This window comes from Microcaecilia unicolor, chromosome 2 (assembly GCF_901765095.1).
Source record: "Microcaecilia unicolor chromosome 2, aMicUni1.1, whole genome shotgun sequence".
In the NCBI taxonomy this organism is placed as follows: domain Eukaryota; kingdom Metazoa; phylum Chordata; class Amphibia; order Gymnophiona; family Siphonopidae; genus Microcaecilia; species Microcaecilia unicolor.
Window position 1 is genome coordinate 540266701 of NC_044032.1, and position 15995 is coordinate 540282695.

The 15995-nt window shown below is 51.9% G+C and overlaps 1 protein-coding gene across 2 annotated transcripts in view; it reads left to right on the forward strand.

The window, feature by feature from the left end:
• Window positions 1–6106: 6106 nt before the first annotated feature.
• NIPA2 (NIPA magnesium transporter 2) overlaps window positions 6107–15995 on the forward strand; it is a 94772-nt gene continuing 84883 nt past the window's right edge. The window contains exons 1-2 of one of the 2 annotated variants that reach the window (XM_030191318.1): window positions 6108–6336; window positions 6813–6968. The gene's annotated coding sequence lies outside the window, so the exon portion shown is untranslated. Of the gene's footprint in view, window positions 6337–6812; window positions 6969–15995 lie in introns of both variants that reach the window. The other variant, XM_030191319.1, reaches the window with a different exon arrangement.

A 15995-nucleotide genomic window follows, 5' to 3' on the forward strand; every position in this document is an offset into this window, starting at 1 on the left:
TAAAAAGCTGTCTAATAAGTAAAAAGGTAAAATTATGTATAATCATACCTGATAATTTTCTTTCCATTAATCATAGCTGATCAATCCATAGACTGGTGGGTTGTGTCCATCTACCAGCAGGTGGAGATAGAGAGCAAACTTTTGCCTCCCTATATGTGGTCATGTGCTGCCGGAAACTCCTCAGTATGTCGATATCAAAGCTCCATCCGCAGGACTCAGCACATAAGAGAATTACACCCACGAAGGGACACTCTGCCCAGCTCACCACCGCCGAAACGGGGGAGGGGAATTAACCCAGCTCATCCCCACACGTGGGGGAGGGGAATCCGTCCAGCTCATCCCCGCGGAGCGGGGGAGGGACACCACACCCGCCGATGCGGGGGGATCTGGCTTATCCTGCAACCGCAACCGCGGGAGGAGCTGACTGACCCTAACACCGCCGAAGCGGGAGGGGTACAAAGCTGCCCTACAGCCGCACGAAGCGGGAGGGAGTGCCGGCAGAATTTATGTCTCAATCCAGCCCCGTAAAACGGGGGGGGAGAGGAATGCAGCAGCTCACTGTAACACAAACTCGTCTCAACTCTTGAAGAATCCAAGTGAAAAAACTTGAACACGAAGTCTTTCTGAAGTAACTGAAGACTAAACTTGAACCTGAAATGCAACCAGAATAAAAACAGTACAGATATCTGGGAGGGGCTATGGATTGATCAGCTATGATTAATGGAAAGAAAATTATCAGGTATGATTATACATAATTTTACCTTCCATATCATCAAGCTGATCAATCCATAGACTGGTGGGATGTACCGAAGCAGTACTCACCCAGGGCGGGACATTGAAATCCCTGACCTCAACACTGAAGCTCCAAACCGGGCCTCCGCCCATGCAGCCACCGTCAAACGGTAATGCTTGGAGAATGTATGAGCCGAAGCCCAAGTTGCCGCCTGCATATCTCTTCCAAGGAGATGGATCCGGCCTCTGCCATCGAGGCCGCCTGAGCTCTTGTGGAGTGAGCCTTCAGCTGGATAGGCGGCACCTTCCCCGCGGCCACATAAGCCGCTGCCATGGCTTCCTTGACCCATCTTGCCACTGTAGGCTTAGCAGCCTGCAGACCCTTACGAGGACCTGCAAACAGGACAAACAGATGATCCGATTTCCGGAAATCATTGGTCACTTCCAAGTATCTGATGATGACTCGTCTCACATCCAGATATTTAAGAGCAGAGTACTCCTCTGGGTAGTCCTCCCTATGAAAGGAAGGGAGACAGAGCTGCTGATTCACATGGAAGCGAGAAACAATCTTGGGCAGGAAGGAAGGCACTGTGCGAATAGTCATTCCTGCCTCAGTGAACTGCAGAAAAGGCTCTCGACAAGAGAGCGCCTGGAGCTCGGAAACTCTTCTGGCTGAAGTGATAGCCACCAAAAAGACTGCTTTCAACGTCAGGTCTTTCAGAGATGCCCTTGCCAAGGGTTCAAAAGGCGGCTTCTGCAATGCTCTTAGCACCAGGTTGAGAATCCACGCAGGCACCACTGAGTGCGGAGGAGGGCGCAGGTGAGTAACTCCCTTGCGAAAGCGCACCACATCTGGCTGCGAAGCCAGGGAAGCACCCTTCAGGCGGCCCCTGAAGCAAGCCAGAGCCGCTATCTGGACTTAAAGGGAACTGAGCGACAGGCCTTTCTCCAGACCTTCTTGCAGGAACGCCAACACTGAAGAATTGGAGCAGTGAAGGGAGAAAGTGAGCCTGCTTCACACCATGCTGCAAAGACACGCCAAACCCTGGCGTAAGCAGTAGAAGTAGAGCGCTTCCTCGCTCTCAGCATAGTGGCGATGACCTTGTCTGAGAAGCCCTTCTTCCTCAGACGCTGCCGCTCAATAGCCAGGCCGTAAGACCAAAGGTGGAGGGATCCTCCATCACCACGGGACCCTGATGTAACAGGCCCTGCTCCACTGGCAGCCGCAGAGGATCGCCGACTGAGAGCCTGATCAAGTCCGCATACCAGGGACATCTGGTCCAATCCGGACCACCAGGATTACCCTGCCGGGATGCTTTGCCACCCGGACTAGCACCCTGCCCAACATGGGCCAGGGCGGGAACACATAGAGAAACTCTTGTGTCGGCCACTGTTGGAGAAGAGCATCTACTCCCAGGGATCGAGGGTCCCGTCCTCTGCTGAACAAGCGCGGCACTTGGCAATTGGCCGATGACGCCATCAGATATAGGCTCGGCTGGCCCCAGCGCTTCGTGATGTCCAAGAACGCCTGAGCAGATAGCTGCCGCTCTCCGGGCTCCTGCTCCAGGTTCGCTTCCGCCCACTGGCATAGATTCATAGCCTCCTTGGCTAGAGGGGCGCTCTTGGTACCTCCCTGGCGGTTGATATAGGCCACAGCTGTGGCATTGTCCGACAGGACCCGTACAGGCTTCAACACCAGTACCGGGATGAACTCCAATAACACCAACCGAATGGCTCTGAGTTCCAGGAGGTTGATAGACCACTTGCCTCTGCAGGAGACCAGAGCCCCTGCACTGTCCTTCCCAAGCATTGGGCTCCCCAGCCCATCAAAGAGGCGTCTGTCGTGACGACAATCCACTCCGGGGTCACCAGAGGCATTGCTGCAGACAACTTGTCTGTCTGCGTCCACCAGCTCAGCGCCTTGCGCACTGCTGGGTCCAAGGGAAGGCGCACAGCAGAATCCTCCGACATCGGAGTCCAGCGCAGCAGCAGAGATAGCTGTAGTGGTCTCATATGAGCCCTGGCCCAGGGCACTACTTCCATCGTGGCCGTCATAGAGCCCAACAGCTGCACGTAGTCCGAAGCCCGAATAGGAGAGGCTACTAGGAACTAGTCCACCTGAGCCTGAAGCTTGACAATCCGATTGTCTGGCAGGAACACTCTGCCCACTTGGGTGTCGAATCGAACTCCCAGATACTCCAGGGACTGAGTCGGGTGCAGCTGGCTCTTCTTCCAGTTGATGATCCATCCCAGGGAGCTCAAAAGAGCAACTACCCGGTCCATAGCTTTGCCGCACCCTGCATAAGAGGGGGCTCGGATCAACCAGTCGTCCAGATAAGGATGGACTTGTACTCCTTCCTTTAGCAGGAAGGCCGCTATGACCCCCATTACTTTGGAAAAGGTCCGCGGAGCAGTAGCCAACCAGAAAGGGAGGGCTCTGAACTGGAAGTGTCGTCTCAGGACTGTAAAACGCAGAAAGCGTTGGAGAGGAGGCCAGATGGGAATATGCAGGTACGCTTCCTTGATGTCCAAGGAAGCCCAGAACTCTCCTGCCTTCACTGCCGCTATAACAGAGCGGAGAGTCTCCATGCGAAAGTGCCTCACTTTCAAGGCCCGATTGACCCCTTTGAGGTCGAGGATAGGCCGGACAGAACCTCCTTTCTTTGGTACCACAAAGTAAATGGAGTAACGTCCCTTGCCAATCTGATTTTTGGCACCGGAACGACCGCACCCAGGCGGATCAGGTTGTCCAAGGTCTGCTGCACTGCCACAGCTTTGACCGGAGACTTGCAGGGAGAGAGTACAAACCCGTCTCTTAAGGGTCGGCAGAACTCTAGCTTGTAGCCGTCTCTGATGCCTTCCAGCACCCAAGCGTGTGAAGTTACTGTGGTCCGCTCACCCAGAAACGAGGACAGCCGTCCTCCAATCTGCACTGGGGCGTGGACCAAGGCCCCGTCACTGGGCGCGAGACCCTGGGGGAGGACCGGAGGGAGCACCTCCGGGACGGCGGTCTCTGCGAAAGGAATGCTGCTTGGGGGAGAAATTCCTCTTGAAGGAAGAGGGGGCAGAGGAGCCCGACCTGCCCGGGCAGTACCGACGGGCTTCCTGAAACCGTCCTCTGGAGGTACCGGGACGAGTACTAGCCCGAGCCCTGACCTCTGGTAACTTCTTGCCCTTAGACGTGCCGAGATCGGTCACGATTTTGTCCAGCTCGACCCCAAAGAGCAGCTTGCCTTTAAAAGGCAATCTAGCCAGGCGGGATTTAGAGGCGTGGTCAGCAGACCAATGTTTCAGCCAAAGCCACCGCCGTGCAGAGACTGTCTGAGCCATGCCTTTAGCGGAGGCTCTCAAGACATCATACAGCAAGTCTGCCAAATAGGCTAGGCCCGATTCCAGGGCCGGCCAATCAGCCCTCAAGGAATGATCCGAGGGGGAAGCCCGCTGCACCATAGTCAGGCACGCCCTGGCCACATAGGAACCGCAAACCGAGGCCTGCAAACTTAAAGCAGTTGCCTCAAAGGACGACCTTAAGGCCGCCTCCAATCTTCTGTCTTGGGCGTCCATTAGGGCCGTGCCACCTTCCACCGGCAAAGCCGTTTTCTTAGTTACCGCAGTGATTAAAGAATCCACAGTAGGCCACAGATAGGCCTCACGTTCACTTTCAGGTAAAGGATAGAGGCGGGACATAGCCCTAGCCACTTTGAGGCTCGCTTCCGGGACATCCCATTGAGCCGAAATTAAGGTGTGCATGGCATCATGCACGTGGAAGGTTCTAGGCGGGCGCTTCGTCCCCAGCATAATGGCAGAGCCAACAGGGGCTGAGGGAGAGACGTCCTCCGGAGAGGAAATCATCAAAATGCCCATGGCCTGCACTAACAGGTTGGGCAAATCCTCTGGGCTAAAAAGCCGCGCTGCAGAGGGGTCATCCGCTCCATCCGAGCGGGGATCCGTCTCCTCCAAGGAATCCGCAAAGGACCGTTGGGAGACCTCAGACACGCTGCCCTCATCTACATCGGAGGAGACAAAGTCCTCCAAGGCCTGGAAATCAACCCGAGGGCGTTTACCTCTGGGAACCTCAACCTCTTTATCAGAAGAGGGAGCAGGGGCAGCGTTTTGCATGAGGAAAGCCTGATGCAGCAGCAAAACAAACTCGGGGGAGAAACCCCCCAGACTGTGCACTTCCGCAGCCTGGGCAACAGCCCTAGACGCACCCTCAACCGGCGCTCGCAAGAGCGGGGGAGAGGCCTGCTGCGCATCCAAAATGGCGTCCGGCGCGACACTCCGCGAAGGAGCCGCGCGGGAAGAACGGCACTTAACTGTAGCCGCTTTTGTGCCGTCGCCCAAATTAAGGGCGTTCATGGCATTAATGTCTCCAACCTCAAGGGCGGCCCACGAAGAAGCCATCCGAGCCGCGTGGCCAGGCCAAGATGGCGGAGGCGAGGAGCGGGGGATGGGCGTTTATGGCGGGAAAAACCGCCACGCCGGAGGAAGGACCGGGACATTCATCGGTCACGAAACTGTCACCCAACAAGGGCGAATCAGGCTGTAAGACCCCCGCATCCCCTCTAGAAGCGCTCAAGCGATCCGGGGAGCGACCCTTTGCGCCCTCGCCCTCCGACGCCATATGCCACGAGGAGAAGAATCGGGGAACCCCCTGCCCGCTATAAAAAGGTAAAATTACCTGCTTGCCGCTCCGAGCTGTAACGAACTGGTGTCCCAGTGAGTAGCTGCAATGAACGTTTAAATAAACGTCGAAATAAACGCCTTTAAGGATGTTTAACATTTTTTTTTTTTTTTTTTTTTTTTAACGGAGCCAGCGGGAGGGGGGAGAAAAGGAGGGACCTGGCACCACCAGGTTTGCACTTGCTCAAAAGAGCCCTCAACCCCAGGCCTCAACAAAACCTAAGGATTAGGCTTGGAGGCCTAGCCAGAGCTGCTGCTGTGTGTGACCACCACCTGCTGAGATAGAGAACATACTGGGGAGTTTCCGGCAGCACATGACCACATATAGGGAGGCAAAAGTTTGCTCTCTATCTCCACCTGCTGGTAGATGGACACAACCCACCAGTCTATGGATTGATCAGCTTGATGATATGGAAAAAATATTTTGTCCTTCACCTTTTAAGGCACTGCCTATCTAATTTAAACAGCTTTAGACTTGTTACAGATGGGCCAACAATAAAGAACGACGAACGACAAAGTGGATTCAGCAGCTCCTAGGTTTGCTTGCTTTGTTTTGTGTACTAGAGATGATGACGGCTGAGCGGGGGAGTGGAAACAGAGATTAACCAAATAGGCTTCCTTGCTTACAATGGATTAGATAGGCTCACTTCCACTCCTGTCTATTAAACCTCCTTGGCCGTGAAGCTCTTTTCTCTCTCTTCCTCCTCTCCCGCGGCGCGGCGGCGGCCGCCTGGATGCAATGCGCGCGCACAAGCGCGACTTCTTCCGGTCCGCGGGGAATCATTCGGGAGTCGGGACCAGCGCGGTAGCGCAGCAGTTCCCTGGCTGCAGGGTCTGCCTCAGCTTTATCCGGAGCCCTGCCACAAGTTCCTCAAGTACCGGAGGTCCTCAGAGCCCTTTCCTCGTGCTGGAATCCTGCAGGTAATATTTTCTAGCCTGTCATATTTGCTTTTGCGATCCCAGCCCTTCTTCTTTCGCTGCCGCTTCTTCACCTGATAGTTTGAGGCCTAACATTTCGGGCCCATTGTGGATTGGTGTTTTCTCTCCGATTCTTTAGAGATCCGTGTAAATATTTCAGCCGTAGGGAGTCGTCTGCCGCAGATCCGTTGGACAAGATGGCTTTTTGCTGCATTTTCTTTAATTGTGAAATGTTCCCTTCAAACCCTTGATTTTGAGTGCGGGCAATGGAGTATGTACGTTTAGGGGAAGGAATTGCCTCGGAATATAGCCGGGAGAGATGGAGCCAGCAGTGAAATGCCGGGTTGAACTTTGATTTTATAAACCGATGTTTTGATTCTCTAAGAATTAGATCTCGTTATAAATTTAATGTTTTGAATGGAAGAGGTTAGAAAAGTCATGTTTTGCATCCTGCTGAACTTTTGCTTTCTGACCGATAGAGGCCGGTAGAGGATCGTGGACCGGCAAAGTTTATCAGCAGTATGGACTTTCTTGGACAGCAAAAACCTGCCGATGGAAAAGTAATTATTTATCCTCCGAGAGTCAAAGAGATCACGGACAGAATAATCGACGATGAGGTGGTGAAACGGTTGAAGGTAAGTGTCTGGCGGGTGAAGGCACTCAGGGCCAGTGGCAGGAAAATACTCCTAGGTCCTGGTGCATTTTTCTACTCGTCCTCTGAGCCGACTCTGTTACCAGCATTGCTGCTCGGATTTGTTGCTGGTTATGGGCTTGATAGTGTATTTTTTGTTGTAGTTGGATACATAAAATAATTTGTAGCTCATTTAGATTCCTGTAAATATTGTCTAAAGTGGGGGCGGGGTGGCAAAGTGAAGGTGGTCTGTGGAGAGAATTTCAGCAGACCTGACTGATCTGTGCATTACAGCCTTTCTTAAACAGGCTGCCTGTCAAATTGGGACTACCATGGTGAACAGAGAAAATGTGAGAAGTGTGCTTGCTGTTTAGCCTGTACACAGACATAACAATCTCTGCTTCACAGAGTTGACAGTTTTAAAACTGTTTTGAATCTGAACTGAAATTTTATGCAGTGTATGGTAGATGTCTCCTTTAAGCAATGCCTGTGGGCTGAGTAGAACTGTGATGTATTCTGGGTTGTAGTAGAATCTAGAAGGCTTAATAACACATATGCTGGAAATAGCTAGTATAAAATGTTGCTTTTCTAAAGCTTCATGGTGTGAATCTTGTTTAGTTTGCTGTGTGATTACCTACAGAAACAGGGAAGTGTTTTGATTTGTACACTTACATGTCTATGTACAGAAAAAGGAGGGGTGCTTTGATGATGTATACTTTCAACATGTCTAAGTTTATATATAAATCACCTAGATCTAAACAATATTAATTAAGGCGGTGCGGGGATTAACATAAATCCAAACCTTCCTTTATCTCCCAAGCAGACTTCAGACTTTATGTATCCTGGCTCCTAAACATGCAGTTTTTCAAGCAGTCAGGTGCAAATCCTCATTGATCCTTTGGTGTGTATATATTTTTAGTGTATATTTTCTTTGAATCACTACTTTTAGTATGTCAATAACTTTAAATCAAAACTCATTTAATCAGGATGAACCTTGAAAGCGCAGACTGGCCAGTGAATGGTGAATGAAAGAGATCCCACATACACACAACAAACCAGAACAAGAAAAAGAAAGAATAAAAAGAAACGAAGGGAGAGAGAGAAATTAAAAAAACAACAACTCCACAAGACACACAGATCATTGTCCACCCACGAGCCCCCCCATCACCCACCCCCCTTTCCCAATACACATTCCCCCCCACCCTGCACCCGGCCCGACTCTGCCCGCCCCATTACTCCCTCCCACCATCACAATCGAGTCTTTTGATTTCGCAGGTGCTGTTTTTCCTTCCATGTCATCAAAGACACCCAGCGGCTTCAACCAGACCATCTCAGGTACCGATATTAGCCGAGATTGGGTGCTGGAGCCAGTGGTGGGAGGCGGGGATAGTGCTGGGCAGACTTATACGGTCTGTGCCAGAGCCGGTGGTGGGAGGCGGGGCTGGTGGTTGGGAGGCGGGGATAGTGCTGGGCAGACTTGTACGGTCTGTGCCCTGAAAATGACAGTTGCAAATCAAGGTAAGATATGCACAAAAAGTAGCACATATGTGTTTGTCTTGTTGGGCAGACTGGATGGACTGTGCAGGTCTTTTTCTGCCATCATCTACTATGTTACTATCCAGCTTATAATCGAAAGAAAGTGCCGGCGAAAAACCGACATAAAAGGAACATCGCCGGCTCCGTCACAGAAAGCCGGCCATAAGCCATAATCGAACGCCAGCCTTTCCGCCGGCGTCACCGTAAAGCCGGCCAACTAAGGCCGGCTACATAAGGGGCATGTTAGGGGTGTGTTGCGGGCGGGGTAACGAGACGCGCGGCTGCAACGTATAACGGATAGCGAAATAGTAACGCATGGCCGGCGACACAGGCGGCGTGATTAGACCACAAATAAAAGCGACCAGAGTAAGAGGCAAATTGTCTATAGACCCATTAGCGATTGAGTGGAGTTGGAGAGTGGCAAAATCGTTGTTGGGAGAGTTCAACTGGTGTTTGCAGAGAAAGCTGAGAGATTGTTGAGTACCTGTTAGCGTGTGTCCCTGTCTGCCTCATTTATGCTTTACCTTCCTCTGTTTTTGTGTTTGTCCAGTGTAGTGCTGCAGCTGTTTGTGAAGACTCGTTTGCTGCTTGGAGAGTGAGTGGCTAGAGGGTGTGGCAGGAGAGATTGTAGTGGGTGTTTGTGGCTGGTGTGAGAGTGAGTGGCAGCTTCTGTTTGTTCCTGGTGTCTTTCACTGGTGTATTGCATCTGTACTGTGGGGAAATGGAGGCACTAAATGCACAGGTGGCTAGCATGTTAGAGGAAGAGGGGAGGCACCGCAGGAGGTATGCATGCCTCAGAGTGTTCAGGCTCCGTTCCACTTTCCTAGACCTCACTGACCTGCAGTGCCTCACTAGGTTCCGGTTTGATAGAGCTGCCATTCATTACCTCTGTGACCAGCTCCAACCCCTTCTGCAGGCCGGGACCCGTAGGAACAACCCCATCTCTGTGCACCTAAAGATCACTGCTTCTCTCTCTCTTTTCTGGCCACTGGGAGTTTCCAGTCTGTCCTAGCTGTCAACACGGGTCTCACACAGCCTTCCATTTCTAACTGCCTCACCCAGTTCCTTGATGCCTTCCTCACCCACACCCCTGAGTACATCACCTTCCCCACCACCCCCCAGGCCCTGCACAACAACATGGCTGACTTCTACGCTGTAGCTCGCTTCCCCTCGGTCATAGGTGCCATTGACTGCACACATGTCGCACTCAGACCCCCCCGGGCACAAGAGGCCACTTATAGGAACAGAAAATCATTCCACTCCATGAATATGCAAGTGGTGTGTGACACCCAGGGGGAGATTCTAGATGTGTGTGCCCGATATCCAGGGTCAACCCATGATGCATACATATTGCAGCACTCAGGCATTTTTCGCAGGTTTGACCGAGGGGAGATTACCGGCGGATGGCTCCTAGGTAAGTGCAGCATGGATGTGGCCAAACTATCACCTCCTCCAACAGGCAGGCCTCAGCACTGTCTACATCCCAACCTCTACAAGGTACCCACTCCAAATAATACATACTCATCATCTGTCTCATTCTGCTTCTCTCCAAAGGTGACCGAGGCTACCCACAGCAGACTTGGCTCATGACCCCCATAGTGCACCCACAAACAAGGGCAGAGGAGAACTACAACAGTAGGCATCGGACCACCCGTGGCATAATAGAGCGGACGTTTGGACTACTAAAGAACAGGTTCCGATGCCTGGACCGTTCTGGAGGGGAGCTCCTCTATAGCCCCCAAAAGGTGGCAAAGATATTCCTGGCCTGCTGCATGCTACATAATTTGGCAAAGCGCCGAGGACAGGCCCTCCCAGACGAGGTACAGCCACCAGAGCAGCAGCAGGCCCCAGAGGAACAGGATGAGGAGCCCCCTCCACCTCCCGCCCACAGAGCAGAGCTCACTGCTCACCAGCTGGGGGTCAGAGCCAGACAAAGACTCTTGGACACAAGTTTTCAGTGAAGTAAGTGCATATTTATTTATATCTTACAGTATTTACACACCCACAACACCCCCTCCCACCACCATCACCCGCTCTGTGCATAGTCCCCTCCTTCCACCCCTCAACCCCCAGCATGTGCCATCACTTTCCCCGTCCCCTCCTACCCCTCCCACCGTGTTCCTTTGCAGCTGGTGCTGCATGGGAACTCTGTTGAGAGTGAGCTCCCACTCTCCTCCTCGGTGTCCACAAGGCAGCCCGCTGCCTCAGCTGCCCTGGTGAAATCTGGCCACCTTGTTCTCTGTCCCTTGTCCTGCAAGCTGGGCACAGGACCCAGAATGGGAGCTGGATGGGTGGCTGGGGAAGCGGATGATCTCAAGCTCCACTTCTTCGCAGGTGGTTCATGTGCAGTCGAAGAAGTGGATGGCAGTTGTTGTAGTGGTGGGTGCTGCACAGCTGGACTAGGTGGTCTCAGGAAACGGTGTAGGCCCTCAATGCTGTGCTCCAGCCGTTGGAGCTGCTGGATCACAGCACGTTGGGCCTCTACTGCTTCCCATTGCACCTGCATCGCTTCCTGGTGGGCCTCCCGTTGGGCCTGGAGCGCTTCCTGCTGCACCTGGAGCACTTACTGGTGCATCTGTAATTTCTTCCGCCGATACTCCTCCATCTGCAGATTGTGGTTCAGCAATTGTGTGGACAGGCGCAGTAGCTGGCTCCTCTGGCTGCCTGGCCTCTGCTGAGCAGCTGCCCCCCCTTCTGCCTCATCACTTTCTTCATCTGTGCCATCATCTGCAGCTGGAGGAGGCATAGGTGGTGCGGAAGTTGGTGGAGGCATAGGTGGTGGTGTTGTGGTTCAACCCCATGGTCCTGTGTTGGTTGGTGTGCAGGCCCACGGCTTTGCTGCTGTGTGTGGTGGGGCTGGAGGCCACTAGTGCCAGCTTATTCCTCCCACTGGGTGTCATCACCTGCATAGCAAAAAGGGAACAAGTGTGTTGGTCCAAATATTCTGCATTTGTTTTTCAGCATTCATATACATAGCCCCACAGGCAAAAACCCAGCAAAGAGATGGTGAGGAATGGGATTGGCAGGCAAGCCACAGATGTCATTGTGCATGGTACAGAGCTAGAGACAAGGAATGCAGTGCACTGCGGAGACTGACGTGCAAGATAGCCACACAGGTGGGTAGACATACAACTGTGAAAGGAGTGCAGAGGACACAGTGGCTAGAGTACAGAGGTGTGGGAAGGAGATATGCAGAGTTTGGTGATGGGGAAAAAAGGAGGGAGTGGGGAAGGCACCCAAAGGTGTGAAACAGTGCAAACCTACACACGGTGTATGTATTTGATTTACGTGTATATATAATCTTGTAAATATCTTGACATGTATGATATACATTGCTGGAGACCCTACCCCCCCTCCTCCCTCTTCCCTCTCCCCCCCTCCTCCCTCTCCATATGTGATGGTTTGCAATGATGATAAGCATTGCATGCTGTTCTTTTCCCCCTTTCCCTACTGAGGAGCACCACACTGTCCCCCACTTGTGTGAAACACAGTGTAGTACAGCACAACAGATCCCCCAGCTCCCTAATGGTGAACCTACCTGAGCCCTCAGCCTGTGCAGATGTGTCCAGGGACCCAATGCCATGGATCCCCTCCTGGGGCAAGAGCCTATGGACGACCAGTTCAGTGGGGGTCAGGTTTGCGGTGTCATTTCCTGGGGGGTTTGCACCAGCCTTCCTCCGCACATCTTGCCTCAGCCGGCACCACTTTCTTTTGCAGTCTTCCACATTTCGCCCTGTGTGGAACACCGCATTGAGCCTGTCTGACAGCCTCCCATTCCCTCTGCTTAGTGGTTGCAGCTAGCCTCTGGCCAGTGGGCGCAAACAGGTTCATGTGCCTCCTGTCTATTTCTTCCACCAGCAGTTGCACTTCAGCATCAGAAAAGTTTCCCTTGCGGGTAGGTGGTAGTTTGGGTGCCATTGTCCCAATCTAATGCAAAAGATTCGCAAATACGGAGAACGCCGCTTAAATACGCTGTTATGGCCGGCCATTCGAGAATGATATGGGCGGGTCTCACATAGCCGGCGTATTTTCGATAATTGCCAAATGCAGTATCCGCCCACACCCACTTTCCCCCCCCATGGCCGGCCTAATTTTGATAATTGCTAAAGCATGTGGCCGGCATTAATTTTGATTATCGTCAAAAGCCCTAATTCCCTGCCGCTGCTTTCTGCAGATAGCTGCTGTATTGTTGATTCTCCGTAACGAACTACAGGTGTTCTCATCTGCACTGTTTGGATTGTGCTCATCACGATGAAGGGTCACAAACTCGCCAGCTGCTCTTCCCGTTTAGAAACTTGCATTTCCTTTATTGGAGCCTCTTTAAAAGGGCTTTCTCTGTGCTGCACTTTATAGGTTTCCATTTATAGTATGGGATGGCTTTGCAGTGCGGTTTTCCCAAATGTATGCTTTTCTATATATACTGTGTATGTTGTTTTGGGTTCCTGGGGGGGGGGGTGAGTTTATGGCTAATGGTTGAAAGGGGGGGGAAGATTTAGGACACTTTTGTAAAGAAAACTGATGTGTGCAGTTTGTTTCAGACTGGGTGGTAGTTGCTAGCCTAGCATATACTATGCAATTTCCACCTCAGACCAACTCTGCATTCTGTAACCTCCAGGACACTCCTTCCTGGGTGTGATGTGGTGGCTCACTGCCCCCACCCCCCTCTCTCTCTTGTGTTGAAGCAGCCAGCCTCTGGTCCCTTGGAGCCTACATATTCCAGCACCACAAGTTCTAGGTAAGCTCATACCTCTCAGCCACCTCTTTCCTCTCTGCTACCTACATAGCAGGATACAGAATGTTTGCTAACCAAACACTTCTTCCATATATATTTTTTTTAATTTCCAAGAAGTCTTTATTGTGCAACGAAACTGTACAGTCACAACAAGAGAAGGTCAGAAAAAAATGATACACAAGATTGTCAAACAAGAAGCAATGTTCCACTACTGATACTGAACTTCAAGGAATCCTCCTTTCCGTATGGCACTCAGCAGTTTCGCCTATTCTTCAAAAACAGTACAAAACTTCAGATTTTTCCAAATTTTAAGTTTTTAAATTCTCCCCCTCACACTTCTTGCATCTTGCAGGACAGTTGGTCAAGAGGATTGCAAGACAGCAGTGGACTGTAATACCCTGACCTCAGAGAGCCATGATTTGTTCAACCCACTTCATTGTACAGATGTCTTGTTCTCTATTGGACACAATCAGCAGTGGCTGGCTGTGGGGTGGGGGAGGGGGAGAGGCCCTGAAAATGGATGTGTGCAACCCTCATGGTTAAGGGTTCCCCATTGTATCTGTTTTCACCTGGTTCACAGGTATCCACAGCTCATAGTTTGTGTCATGCTTTGCCCCTCATGTGTCTCCCCGCTAGGTTCCATCCTTCTTTATGTGGTGAACCCCAGTCCCCTGTTATGAAGTGCCCACCCATTCTCAGGGTTGTTGGGGGTGGTGGTGGGGGGGAGAATGCATACATACATAACAATATATGTTCTTTACTATGCCACTGCTGTATATTATTGCAAAGGTAATTTACTGCTTGCATTATTAAACATAGTCCCACAATTGTCCATAATTATGGAACCACAACATTTTTATATTCCAGCCTGTTAACTATTTTCAAGGTGGCCACAGGTACATGGCTACTGAGCCCTTAAGTCATGCTGAGAGCAAGGGTTTCTGGTTACAATTCCTACTCCAAATTACGTGCAGGTGGCTATAGCCTGTTGGCTGGAGTGGCCTAGTGGTTAGAGTACCGGTCTTGTAATACAGAGGTTGGCAGTTCAAATCCCGCTTGTGATCCTGGCCAAGTCACTTAACCCTCCATTGCCTCAGGTGCAAACTTACAACCCTCCTGGGACTCAAGAAGCTGTGAGCAAACTCACAATCACTACAACAATATACATTTATATCCCCTAGCCTAGGCCCTTCTGTACCTGTGGTATTGTATTGCAATTGTGAAGAATCAAACATCCATCTAATGCTTTTAACATTGGTTTCCCTTTTCTGTTGAGCACTATATAGCATTGCTCAATGTCAAACGATGGCCCAGCTCCTTGTAACATCTTTGTGTCCCCCACCAATGTGGTTTGATTGTGGGTGAGGGTGTCTGGTGATCACAGAGCAAACCTTGTCTAGGGGCTACCTATAGATATCTCTAAGTTTCTACTTGGCAGTTCACTAGTGCTACACAACTCTCTGGTGTGCAGCTCTATGGTAAAGGGGGAGGGGGAAGAAGAGGCTGGATGGGCATTTATGTTCCTCACCACAAATGCCCACCCAGCCTCCCCCCTTACCATATAGCCATGCAGATTGGATGGAACAGGTGGCCTTCTGTATGGCCACACAACACACATATGTACCCAGGTTTCTCTGTCACAGTTCACCTGTCATGCAATCCATATTGCTGCCTCCTCTCATATGAACCCCAGCATTTGATAATATGTAGTGCAGAAAGAGAGAGACACACCCTGTTATGTGAACAATAAACAATTTATATTACAACAATCCAATACAAAACTATTTACAGGTTCCCCCCTCCCTCCCCCCAAATGTCCTTCATTGACGGCCACGTCTTCCTGGCTGAATGGCCGTGTACAACAGGCTAATGAGCAGCATCAGGAGCAGCGTCACTGCCCTATGGTGCTGCTCATTAGCCTGCCACATTGCCCCCATCTGCTGCCTCATTGCTGTCACCTCCTGCAGCAACTGGTTTACCCCATCCACCAGTTGCTGCAGGAGGCGCAGTGCTGGGGCAGGGGGTGGGGGTGGGGGTGGTGATGGGGCTGCGGCTAGGGATGGTGGTGGGGATGGGGTGGAAAGGGCAGGGGTGTGTGGGCCCTTCATCATCTTCCTCAAGGGGAGGCATGTCTGGCCAGGCCTCCCCCTGCTGGGCCGCCGCCTCCTCCTGCTGGGCCACCGCCTCCTCATGGGCCTCCTCCTGCTGGGCCGCCGCTGCCGCCTCCTCCTCCACCTCCTCCTGGGCCATCTCCTCGTCGTCCTCCTCCTCCTCCTCGGACGTCTCCTCCTCCTCCTCCTCCTGGGCCGCCTCCTCCTGCCGCTGGTGCTCTGTGTATGTAATAGGATTGTGGTTCAGATCAGCACATCCAACATGGCTTACATAGTGCAGGAGCTGGCTGGCCTGAGGCGGGAGATGGGGTGTGAGAAGCATGAGATGAGATGGCAGGGAACCGGGAATGCTGGTGTGACTCTGAGTACACAGGCAAACCACACTTCCATATCATCAAGCTGATCAATCCATAGACTGGTGGGTTGTGTCCATCTACCAGCAGGTGGAGATAGAGAGCAAACTTTTGCCTCCCTATATGTGGTCATGTGCTGCCGGAAACTCCTCAGTATGTTCTCTATCTCAGCAGGTGGTGGTCACACACAGCAGCAGCTCTGGCTAGGCCTCCAAGCCTAATCCTTAGGTTTTGTTGAGGCCTGGGGTTGAGGGCTCTTTTGAGCAAGTGCAAACCTGGTGGTGCCAGGTCCCTCCTTT